We start from the raw sequence: 11,632 nt of genomic DNA, 5'->3' as shown, positions 1-11,632 counted from the left end.
ATTTGGAAAAGGAGGTTGAACCACTTTAAGGAGATACTAGGCTTCATATAACAGAGCCACCTGCACGTTCATATTGCTCTCTGCAGCCACATGTTGCTAGTCAAGCAGTAATAGGCAACCAGGGATTCATAATTTCCCCCTCCTGCATTAGCTGAGAAATCAATTTTTTTCCTTCTAGAACTTAACTATTTATTACCATTAGAATATTTTATTACAGGAATTAAATACACATGCTTTTTCCAGAAGGAAATAAAAAGGCCTCTTGCTAACATTTTCAATTGATTTCTGAGCCATTGTGAGGGGCTGAGAGAAAAATCCTCCCTCTCTAACCAGATCACATATCCTTCTCATCACTAGCATGGGCTTATGCTGATCTAAGTTCTCTGATATTATTGCCATTGTAATCAGTGGCAAAATTACCAGTGATTTCGATGGTACAGAAGTTCCTACAAAGAGTTGAGGGTTATGATGAACTCTCTGGGATCACTTATTTGGGTGGAGTATGCAGGCAGTATGTTACAGACTAGATGAATTTTAACCCTCATGTAAATATTTCTAGTTCTTAAGTGTTTGCATTGCAACAACTCTAGAAGCCATGCTAGAGTTCAATGAAACAATGACTCATGAAGTAGGTGTGGTAGGAACTCAAAAGGTCTTGAATCTAATGTTCTATAAAATATGTGTTAATATAATCATCATTATGGCAAATTTCTCCTCTCCTCTGGATGGTACCTCTCAGCTACCATATGTTGGAGAGAAATGAATATCTTTACCCATGTTCCAGTAATGATCAAACCAACCTCATAATTAGGGACTGTCCCTTTACCCACTACGAAACAATTTTTGGTCCTAAAAGCCTGGATGAACAATAGTGACAAATATCAAGGGACAGATGAAATGACTCATCCAAGTTCACACAGGAAACCCATGGCAGGGTGCCAAATGGCTTACAACTGAGCATGAGAGGAAGACATCTGCTGCTCAAACTGCAAAGACTTTGGCTGCATCTACTCTGCTCTCAGCTTTGAGCTCAGATGGCTCCATGTGTCAATGAAGGACGGATGTCTCTGGCACAGGCACGACTCAGTCCTCTCTAGTACCCACAGCACTGGAGCCAAAAGCTACATGAAGTGAGGTCCTCAAGTAAACTGGTTCAAGCACGTTATGTTTGCTGAAAGGCAGGGCTTAGTCCTGTGCTATCCCTAACCACGTCAGGTTCTGCCAAGACTCAGCCACTGGAACAAACATATGAAAATATGTTTGGACCTCTGCCAAGGAGGGATCTTCAAACCAAGCAACTTGATTAAAAGAACGAAACAAAACAAAAAACAAACAGCTCTTTGGAATGCAGCAGTCCACTGCAATGTCACAGAACTTAAGTTTCTAAGTTAGAGTGGTAGGCCGTAGTTGAATTTCTAGAAAAAGGCTGAGTAGCTGGGCCCAGCTAATATCTGTGAAAGTTAAATTAATGGCAAAAGCTAATGGGATTTTAGGGCTCCCAGAACTGACTACACTTGAATTTTCTGCTAAAAATTCTTTTAATAGAGGCTAACAGGGCAGTGCCTCTCTATTCTTGCAGGTCTTGATATGTTGTTGTTCATTAACAGAACTTGGCGTTGCCCATTAAGATAACCCGTCTAGTTCCAAACTAGAGCCAAGTTTTGAATTTCCCCTGCTAGACTGATGCTGAAATTTCCCTGTCAGATTAATGCCAAGATCAACCCCTGGAAAGTGCCTGAGATGAAATCTAGAGTTTGATGTGAACCTCAATGTCACTCTCTTTGCATCACTGAGGCTCTGAGCACTTAGAAATGCAGGAAAGATTGGTCTCCTTCCAAATTACATGAATCCAGACCTATTTCTAATTGAGAAAATCCTGCCTGAAAAATTACAAGTTGGATAGAGATTCTTCCCTAGGGAAGTGCATTCACTAATTCCCTAAAGAGCCCACAATCATGAAGTGTTTCACAACCAGCAATACTACTCCTATTCTTCTGTGCCCGTGTCTAAAAATTCTTGACTTTCCTGCTGCACACTTCATATTCCATCAGTCATCTCCTCATGGTTTTCTCCCATTCAGAGAACCAAAGTCACTTGAACACTGTAGACAGAAGTATCCTTTCATTTTGCATGGGAAAAAAAAAAAAAGGCAGGAAAAAAAGCATATAACAGAAAAATCAACAGAGAAAACACAGATTTGCACATCTGAAGGAAGCCATCCTAAAATGTGTGTTTGTCTCCTAAATTTGAGTTTTGCCATCTACTCTCTAATGGTAGTTTTCTTATTTTGACTTCTACGGGAAGCCTAAATCTAGCTTTCCTTGCCTCCTTGTCCATGGAGAGGACTCCAATTAAAAGGCTGCGGTTTCTTAGCTAAGAAGCTTTCAACCAATCAGTGCAGCATAAATCAGTCACCATGGTTAAAATGAATGGAATGTGCAAGCTACCCCATAGGCTGGATATTATGGAGGAGACACCAGAGAAGCCACAAAAGAAACATCAGCTCAATAGGTTCTAGAGGAGCCGAGCTTTCAGGACAACACTTTTGCTCTGTGGTTCACATCTTTACTATTTCTCAGGACCTTGTGAACAGTGCACCTCACTCAAAGTCCACTGACTGTCTTGAAGTTGTTAGCTTTGTGTCTGTTGTTTGTAGATGTGTAACCTCAGGCTATTTTCTACATTCCTCTTATTTATTTTTTTTTTAATATCATTTATAATTTAAATAAAGCCCAAACCAACATACTATCTTTTTGGGAATGTCTACCCTGGAAAACTTTATTTATGTCTTCAGATGCATTGCAGAAACAGCAGCCAAATTCTCTTACTCCTATCTTGTGAAATACAGTTATTGGATTTCTATTCTCTCATCCAGTGCCTCTGCACATGTATACATATAAAACAGTATTGCTGAGGAGATAAATCCCAACTGTTTCTTTAAAAAAAAAAAAAAAAAAGTGCTGAAGGAGGTGTTGGGATGGGAACTCAGCTACCCAGCTGCTGTGAAATAACTCCAGCTGATGGGAGAGACCTAAATTTAAAATTTCACTCCACTGTCTCATGGAGATCTGCAAGGAGGTGGATGCCAACACCAGAAAACCTCGAAGCAGGTTGTCCTTGTTCTCCTAAAGAGCACAGCTCCATGACATCCTGTCTCAGTGGAAAGTACAGTAGCAGCAATGAAGAACATCCAAGCTGTACTACCTTCTCATCCAAAAGAAGGATATCAGATTTTACCAGCAACAGTCCTAAACATTTTTTTTTCTATTCTGCCTACCATCCCTAGAACATGATCCATAATCTCAGTAGAACTTTGATAGTGGTGGAGATACTGACAGCATCATGAAAGTGGCATCATGGTGATGATGCCAAAGCACATTCTTTGCCATACAATAACTGCTGAATTAACTGCAGGAGTGAAGGAGTCAAGGAAAATGTGTGATCCAAGCCTTGCTTTTATGACCTGGATATATTCTGATGATTATTCTTAATTATACTGATTATGTTCAGTCTAGTAATACAAGAGAGAAAAGACATAACCATAATCAACCACAAAGGTTAAAAAATTGTAAGTTACAAAATCACAAGACTAGTCAGAGAGATCATGGAATTAAAAAAAGGAAAAAACCCAAGCCAAAATCCAAACAAAAATACCCCAACTGCTGGGTTCTTGTTTATTTGTCCTTGTTGCTTGGACTTTTAGAGTGCATTTCAGTCATGTTTCGAAACTTTGACCATAAGCAGGAGGGCTGAAATTACTGTCTAACCTGCAAAATCAAAAGATAAAAAGAGAAATCAATCACTGGAATCCAGGAGCTTGATCTTCAAGAAAAATGTCAGCTATCATATGACTCACCCTAAAATCAGAGGAGTTATCAACACTGCAAATCACTTAAGTCCCATGGCAACACCTTCAGGGGTAACCCTATGAAATACATATTTTCACTTTTTCAGTTACAGCTGTCAGTTCTGAGCTTGGTGCCACCATAAGCTGAAATGCAGTGTCACTCTGTGACAGATGCTCCCATACTCACAATGTGAGTGTGAGCTGTCTAGGACCCTGCTTTGGCTGTAGCCCTTCATCTCAACAGTGATTTACCCTATCAGGATTATCATGGGCACAGGACTTTTGTGACAGCTTATATTCAGATTAACAACAATGTTAGCAAGAGTGCTGAGACAACCTCAGATATGAGTTATCTTTTATGCACAAGTAAAACGTGAGAGGATAAAGGGTTTCATATGTGTTTAGCTCATTAAATGTTTAACTGCCTCTGGGGCAAGATTCCAGAAAACCACATTCCTACAGATTCTTTTGCAGAGTCTCTCTGCTTCGACCTGTATCATATATAGTCACAGAACAACAATGTCACCCTAGTCAGCCCCTAGCAACTTACATCCCTTTTGCCCTCAGAAGGTGCTTTGCTTCTCAGGTTTCCTTTTGATCTTAAGCCTTCCAGCTTAGCAAAACAGCTGCCTCAGTCAGTGCTTAAAGACATAGCTTTAAATGTACCAATTGGACTTTTGCTTGCAAAGTGGTTGGGACCTTTGTGTGATCAAAACTCATGGGGGCTCTGCAAAGGATAAAGATGAAAATAACTTCATTTTTATGAATATTCTTCTTTGGGAACCACTTGGAAGAGATGCCTGTCATGGCTCCTCCCTGTTACATCATGGTTCTTGCCTGCCATATGAAAAAACTCCAAGTCACACCTATCAAATAGCAACAATACAATAAATGCAACAAGACACACATACATGCCTCCTATGCATCTGTCACATAGAAACACTATCAGATGGGGGGAAAGAACAGCCCAGTGGGGCCTACAGGTTTTCAGTTTGTGTGGGCTATGATCTGTGCTTGATCCATGACTGAGAAGTCTGCGAAGAAAGAAGAGGGCAAACTGAGGGTAAGCCATTCTGCCAAGCTAAACCTAGACAGAAACAGTTTGGCCACCCCCAGCTGAAGGAAGGCCAAAGCAGAAGAACTGGTTCACAGAGGGAAGGGTCACTGATGAACTGCACTGAAATCCCTATTTCCCACCCACGGGTAGGTAAGAAGTGGGGGAGGGCATGTGCAGAGGGAGAAGACAAAAGGAAAAGGAGCAGGAGCTGGAAAACTTCATTTAACTCTTCTCAGCAGTGGAAGTGCCTGGCTTTTAACAGCAAGGGAGACCGGCAAAACTTTGCTTTAGGGATTGCTGCAGGCACTGACACAGAAACAGAATCAAATCTGGCAGCAGCTGGGAGGAGGGACACAGCCAGAGAAAATGAGGGAGGGAAGAGCATACTAAGCTGGAGATCTTGAAGATAAAAATAATTCTTGTATTTAAAGCACTAAAATAGCACTATTTTTTCCCACTACTTCCAAAACGAGCTAGCACTGGCAGTTTTAATCATAAGGCAGGCTCTTGTACAGGGCTTGGCACTGGACTGCCTCAAACATGCCTAAGAAGGGAGCTTGAAGCTGACTCCTGATTGACATCAGTGCAGGTTGAAGAGACTCCAGCTCAGCACTCACCACAGAAGGGTGAACACACTCTGAAAACAGGGAATAACAACGTTATTATGATGCTTCAAATAACGAGATGGATTTTCAGCTGTGGATTTTAAACTTGCTGCTTTCTTCCACATTTTCTGGCCACTGTTTAGCCCTCCATGGTAGGCAGAACAAAAGAATACTGGCTCTGGACAAAAAGGCTGTAAAAAATTGTAAATGATGGCTTCCCATAGGGAACTCAAAGGGACATTTCATCTTCTCCTGACTTAAACCCACAGCCTCCCTAACACAGCAGCACACAGCACTGGAGAACTGTATGTGATATAACATGAAAGACAATTTATTCAACTATAACCACAGGATCCCGTTTTTGGTTTTTTTTGGGTTTTTTTTTGTTTTGTTTTTTTGTTTTTGTTTTTGTTTTTGTTTTGTTTCTTTTTGTTGGGTTTGTTTTTTTGGTTTTGTTTTTTGTTTTTTGTTTTTGTTGTTGTTTTCTGCATAATGCATTAAGTCTGGGATTCGTTGGAAGCTCTCTTTGGTGGTTAACTCCTTCTGTTGCTTTAGGTAAACAGGGAATATTCAGTACAGCAATGCTCATCTGGTTCATAATATTAGGAAGAACTTTCCTCCTTTGTTGGAATAAGCATAATTCATGGTTCAGGACTGACGTTCTAAATCTGACCTGTTCATTAAAAACCATATCCTGTAACTTAGCCTCCTTTTGTATTCTTGCCTGCCTAGTGAAAGCTGACAGTGCTTCACTTGAAACAGAGGTGAAAGAGTTTAAAAACTTCACTGTTGTACAAATATTATGTTTCCCAATTAATATGCACTGAAAATGGACATCAATCCTTCAAGCATTATACAGTTATTTCTGTGATATAGAAAAACAAAGATTTTTTCATGCGAGAGTCTCTGTGGCAACCTCCCTAGCATTTAAAACACACACAATTGCACACAATTCTGACTCACAAAAACACAAATGTGCCTCCACTTGCAGCTACACAGCCTCACCAGAATAAAACCAGGCAACTGAATCCTTTAAGTAGGCTGAATGGAGTTTCTGAACTTGTTGTACCTCTCCCTTCAGCTAGTTAAGAAAGCCTGTTTAGAGAAACGTGCTACTCTTCACTCCTGCCCGCTCAGCAGCCATACAACCATCAGCAACCTACTTCAAAATACAATAGTGTTCTTCATTCTTCATTATGGCACTGGGGAAGGTGAATCATTTGTCTCGAAAGAGGCACATTTCCCTTCAAAATCTTAGTATTTCTCCCCTTGATTTCTCTCACTACAAGAGAAATGATGAATGTCCAACTTAAAGAGTCATGCAATCATATTTTCAAGTGTCTATTTATTAAGCTCACAGTTTCCATCAGGGAAGTTCAGAAGTCCATCTAGTACAGGTTGAGCAGTCCTATGGGACATTTTCTAATATTGTTATGGATAACTCACTTGTATTCCATAGAAGGATACCGTGGCTTTTCAGTTTATCTGCAAGGCCACTGAATGTTCTCAGTGCCACATACACACTGAGAAATTTATGAGATCATAAAAAAATTAATCATATTCTTAAGGCATCAGCTCTGCTTACCTAAAAGCATCCCTTTATTACTTACTAGCAGTCCTATGTGTCTGTCCTGTGATATCTGCTTAATGCAAAGATAAATCTTGCCTGCTATTTCAGGAGCATCCTAAAAAGGATGCACAGGCTACAGGTGCGAGGAATGCAGAGAAGTTTTGAAGTCTATGTCACAGGGCAAGTGACTGCATTTTCTGCTAAACCTCTGGGCAACAGAACACAGTAAGATCTATGAGAGGGGCAAAGAGGCTAACTTTACAAGTGTTATGGGATTCCTGTCACACTGGATTGCCAAACCCTGCCAGCTTTCCCATAGGGAAATGCAGTTGCGGCACCTATGATGGATAGAGCACATGGATACAGTTCCTACTTTTCCCTTACCCAGACAACTCTTGTAGTGGCTCCTCACAGCAGTGCCAGAGCAGGCACCCACACAGCACACTGTGCAGAGGGAGTCCTGCCCTCAGCTCCCACAGATCACTGCACAACCAAAGCCACACAGAAATCAAAAATAGTGACATACTTGCTTGGCCAAACACACACACATGAAACCCCTACAGAGCTTTACTCATATTTAATACACTGTTTTGTCATCCTTAACTTTGCAAATGGCTCAGAGGAACTAAACAGGAGCTAACATACGCACACCACCACATGAGTTAAACTGGTTAAATTAAATGGGCAGAGGTTTTACAGCTTTGCCTGTGGATGTTCACATCCTTTTAAAGCTGATTTACCTCAGAATAGGTTATATTAGGAACAAGCTTAGCTAGAATTGAGAATTACCACACTCCAAGTTGTTGTACTTCATTCAATTACTTTTAAATCAGCTGTAAGTTCAAGGGGTGTGAATTCTGTACATGGAAAAACCTCTCACAATTCTACTTTACTGCCTATCTGCAGCTTTTTCACCAGGGATAACAAAGGTTAGATAGACAGCAGAAAACCATCTCTTCCAAATGCAAAATGGTAATGATTTAAAGGCAGATCTCTGAGTTGGCAATGTGCAGCAACTCAGGTGGCAAAAAGCCAAATCTTTCTCCTGAAACTGCAGTTAACTAAAGTTAACCAGTCTTGCTAAATGCATGTCCACTGGACTCTAGTCTATTCAAAAGATGAGAGTAAGATAAGTAAAATGTAGAGGAAAATGTGTAAATAATACCTAAATGCAGTTGCTATGCCTTGTGAAGACTTAATGCAGACAAGCAGATGTTTATTAATGCTGTTCATTCCCTCAGGAGACTGGCAGACACTAGCAAACCCTCTTTGGTCTCAGAGAAGAACCTCCCAGAAAGGTCATGAAATATGTTAGGTTGTGGGGAGATTTTTCTTTGCTTTTTAAAGCAGTGAGAATGAAACGTAGCCATTATGACTGCGACAAACCAGGAAATTCAAAGTTATATCTGACTCCCCCAGGTCCCCTTTGATACAGCTAGGTTGCTTAGGGAATCAGAAAAAGTATCACTCCCATATTTGCCACTTCATGCTTTTATTTTTAACTTTATTTGCTTTTAGTAATATCTCCTTAAAACTACTGACACACTTCCCAGACAAGTTTTTGAAGGCATAAGACCATCTTCTCTCTGAAAAGGCCCCTGCCACATTCTGCTTTTCAGAGGCCTCAGTGAATGCTTCCTCTGGGGATGCCACTGCAGAGCCTCCTTCACACTCACACACCTTTTCTGAAATCTTATTTTCAGTGTTGTTCCTCTTTGGTTCAATAAAATGCATATTTTGACAACAGCAACTTCTTGGAGAAGTCCTCATACCATTTTAAGGAAAATAACTAACTTGTTTCTCAAGTACTGTGAACACAGAAGATCTCCCCTTTTCGTTTGCTTTTTAGTGAAGCCATCCAGAGAACATCTGATCAATCAGTTTCAGCTTGTGAAACACATCAGTGCTGCTCCCCTGCTCTGGTTATTTGTTCACAACCCTCACTGCATTTTCTCCTCCCTCACAGAAGGATCAGACTGCACCTTACTACACCTCCTTCCCCCCCAATCCCTCCAAAAGGCCAGTTTGACCCAGAACAGTTCTCCAGTCTAGACAACTATCTGACTACACAAACATAATAAAGAATGTGGTATGAGCAGTGGGAACCCACAGCTAGGGTATGCAAAGTGAGGTATTTCAATAGCAGCAGAATTGCTGAGTGCAGAGAAAAGTCTCTGTGGATCTGTGGCAAGGTCAAGATGCCCGCTGGGCCTTGTATATGAGTGAACCCTTGTCTGCTGCTGTCTCCAACCTGAGAACAGTCTTATAGCAAATGCCACAAGCCCTGAGAAGTCACAGCTCTTCCAGGAGAGGAAACAAAGTCTCTGCAGTTATTCTCTAATGCCAGGCAATGTCACTGCAAGGGCAAATGGGACTTGCTTAGGAGTCCTCACATGGGTTATGATGCTTTGGGGACTACTCCAAGGACTGATTTTCCTCCTCAGAAATAATTGTAGAGGCATCTCAGGATGAGCCCCACTGCTGTTTAATTCCCATGATGGGATGTTATTTGAACTTTGAAGCACAGAAATATTTTTGATGTCCCAAGTCAATTAATAACACCTGTGGGAGACATCTTAGAAACAGGTATTACTCTCTGTGATTGTTTCCTGTTTCCTCAGCAGTACACAGACCTAGCAGATCTTTACATCTCTTCTCCACAGGATGCTGAAGGAGTCAAAGTGGTCTTGTTTTTAGAAAATACCTTTTTTTTTTTTTTTAAGACAAAGAATTATGTAAAAGAGACAGACAGAACTGTGAAACGCAGATATCCTCTGTCGGAAGTGAAACATCTGATCATGCTGCAGATCTGTGATGTGAACATAAAAATAAAATTCAGTCACCCTAATTCTGCTTTGTTTCAGGGGAAAAGTCTGACGAACATTTACCTGAAACTATCACTAGTCTGGGAAAATGCTCTGTAAATGCAGACAAAATTATTGCCCAAGTTTCACCTTTTGCTCTGAAACTTTTGCTGAACTTTAACTCCCATCTCTGATTTCAAAGGACATGATTCTGACTGCATTTCCTCTTCTGTAAACTGGAAGAAAGATCCAGTTGTAGCCAAACAAAGCCAAATAATGGATTTGAGATTAAAAGAAAAAAACCAAAAAAACCAAAAGCAATCAAAAGCTGTCTCAAAATATGACACTAATTGGAATAGGTTGGATCTGTTCGAATATCAATCTAAGTGTCATCATACAAGACGAGAATTACAAAGCACGAGTGCACAAATAGTTTAAGAGAGACATACAAAGATTTTGGGTACAGGGGCATGGTTTGGAGTACATAAATTGCAGTCCCACTGTTCAGTGTTTCATTTTTACCCAGGTGAAGGTATTCGAACCAGAGTTCTTTTTCCATGCACAACTCCATATTGCACTCCATATGCCAGCATATTGTACTGGCCCTCCACAAGTGCACCTTTTGTGTCACCTGCTGGAAAATGTTCAAGTCATGAGTTAGGGGGTGCTTTGTGCCTCTGACCAGGACCCACACGTTCTTTAAGCATGATCTCAGCAACCTATACAGCCAGGATTGGAAGTGATGGAGCAAACTGGCTTCAGCCTTGACTCTTTAGGACCATCTTAAGCAAGGATGTGCTCTGCATGGGGAGAGGCTCTATCTCGTACAATAGAAAACTATATGTGTGTGTGTGTCTTGGTTGCTACTGAACCACAGCAGAATTTCTATGGTATTTTACAGCACACCAGTAAGTATGGGGAGAAGCTGTGTGCACACAAAGTCTCACAGCTGCCCATTCAAAATAAGCACTTAAATGGATTAACCAGACAACTGTGCTTTCAAACTGGAAGTCCTTACACAGTTACATGATTCAGAGGGATTTATTTATAAATATTTGTTTTTCCAGATAAAAGGAGGGGTTTAGTGGGATTTTTTTAAGTGAATTCACTGCCACTGTCCCTCAAACAAACAAGGAAACAAAACAAAAATAAGGATGTGTTTAGGGTGCAAAATTTGTAGGCACAGTTTAAGACTAGATGATTCTGGTTTAACCTTAGAATAAAAATACTTTTTGTTTTTTCAAAAGCATAAAAGATCCCATTTTACTTAGCTTTTTGAAGACCCCTGGGCTTGAGAAATATTTGAAATATCTGAAATTTAAGATAAGGCACATCCCCTGGCTAAAGGATGTTCCTGCTACAGTACAAGTTTACAGTGTCATCTATAGATTCTGGTAAAACAGAAGCTATGCAATTTCTTTCTCTAAAGCTGAATATAACCCATCCTTCTCAGTCTATTTGAAAAACTGTTTCCAAATAAGAAGTCTCATTTGACAAGTCCACATCCTTTACACACACAGAGGCTTCTCTGTCAGTCACTGATGGGCAAACATGTTTATGCGGAAGCTCTGTTCAGAGCTTCTTTTTACTGTAAGGAACCATTTTCCTCCAGGAAAATAATATATATGAAACATTCTGTCCCCACAACAAGCTTTGAATGACAGATTCAGAAAAACAGTATGAAAAAGAAATTACTCTCTTTCATAATCCATCAGCTCAGCTAAAACAGTAAATCAGAGGAAAGTTAAG

The 11,632-nt window shown here is 40.4% G+C and overlaps 1 protein-coding gene across 1 annotated transcript in view; it reads right to left on the bottom strand.

The window, feature by feature from the left end:
• The window catches only part of TGFBR2 (transforming growth factor beta receptor 2), a 58,029-nt gene that overhangs the window by 32,100 nt on the left and 14,297 nt on the right, over nt 1-11,632 (bottom strand). The window lies entirely within an intron of this gene.

Source organism: Calypte anna, chromosome 2 (genome assembly GCF_003957555.1).
Source record: "Calypte anna isolate BGI_N300 chromosome 2, bCalAnn1_v1.p, whole genome shotgun sequence".
NCBI lineage: Eukaryota > Metazoa > Chordata > Aves > Apodiformes > Trochilidae > Calypte > Calypte anna.
Note: the sequence above shows the minus strand (reverse complement) of the source record. Positions and strands in the feature narration are given on the sequence as shown.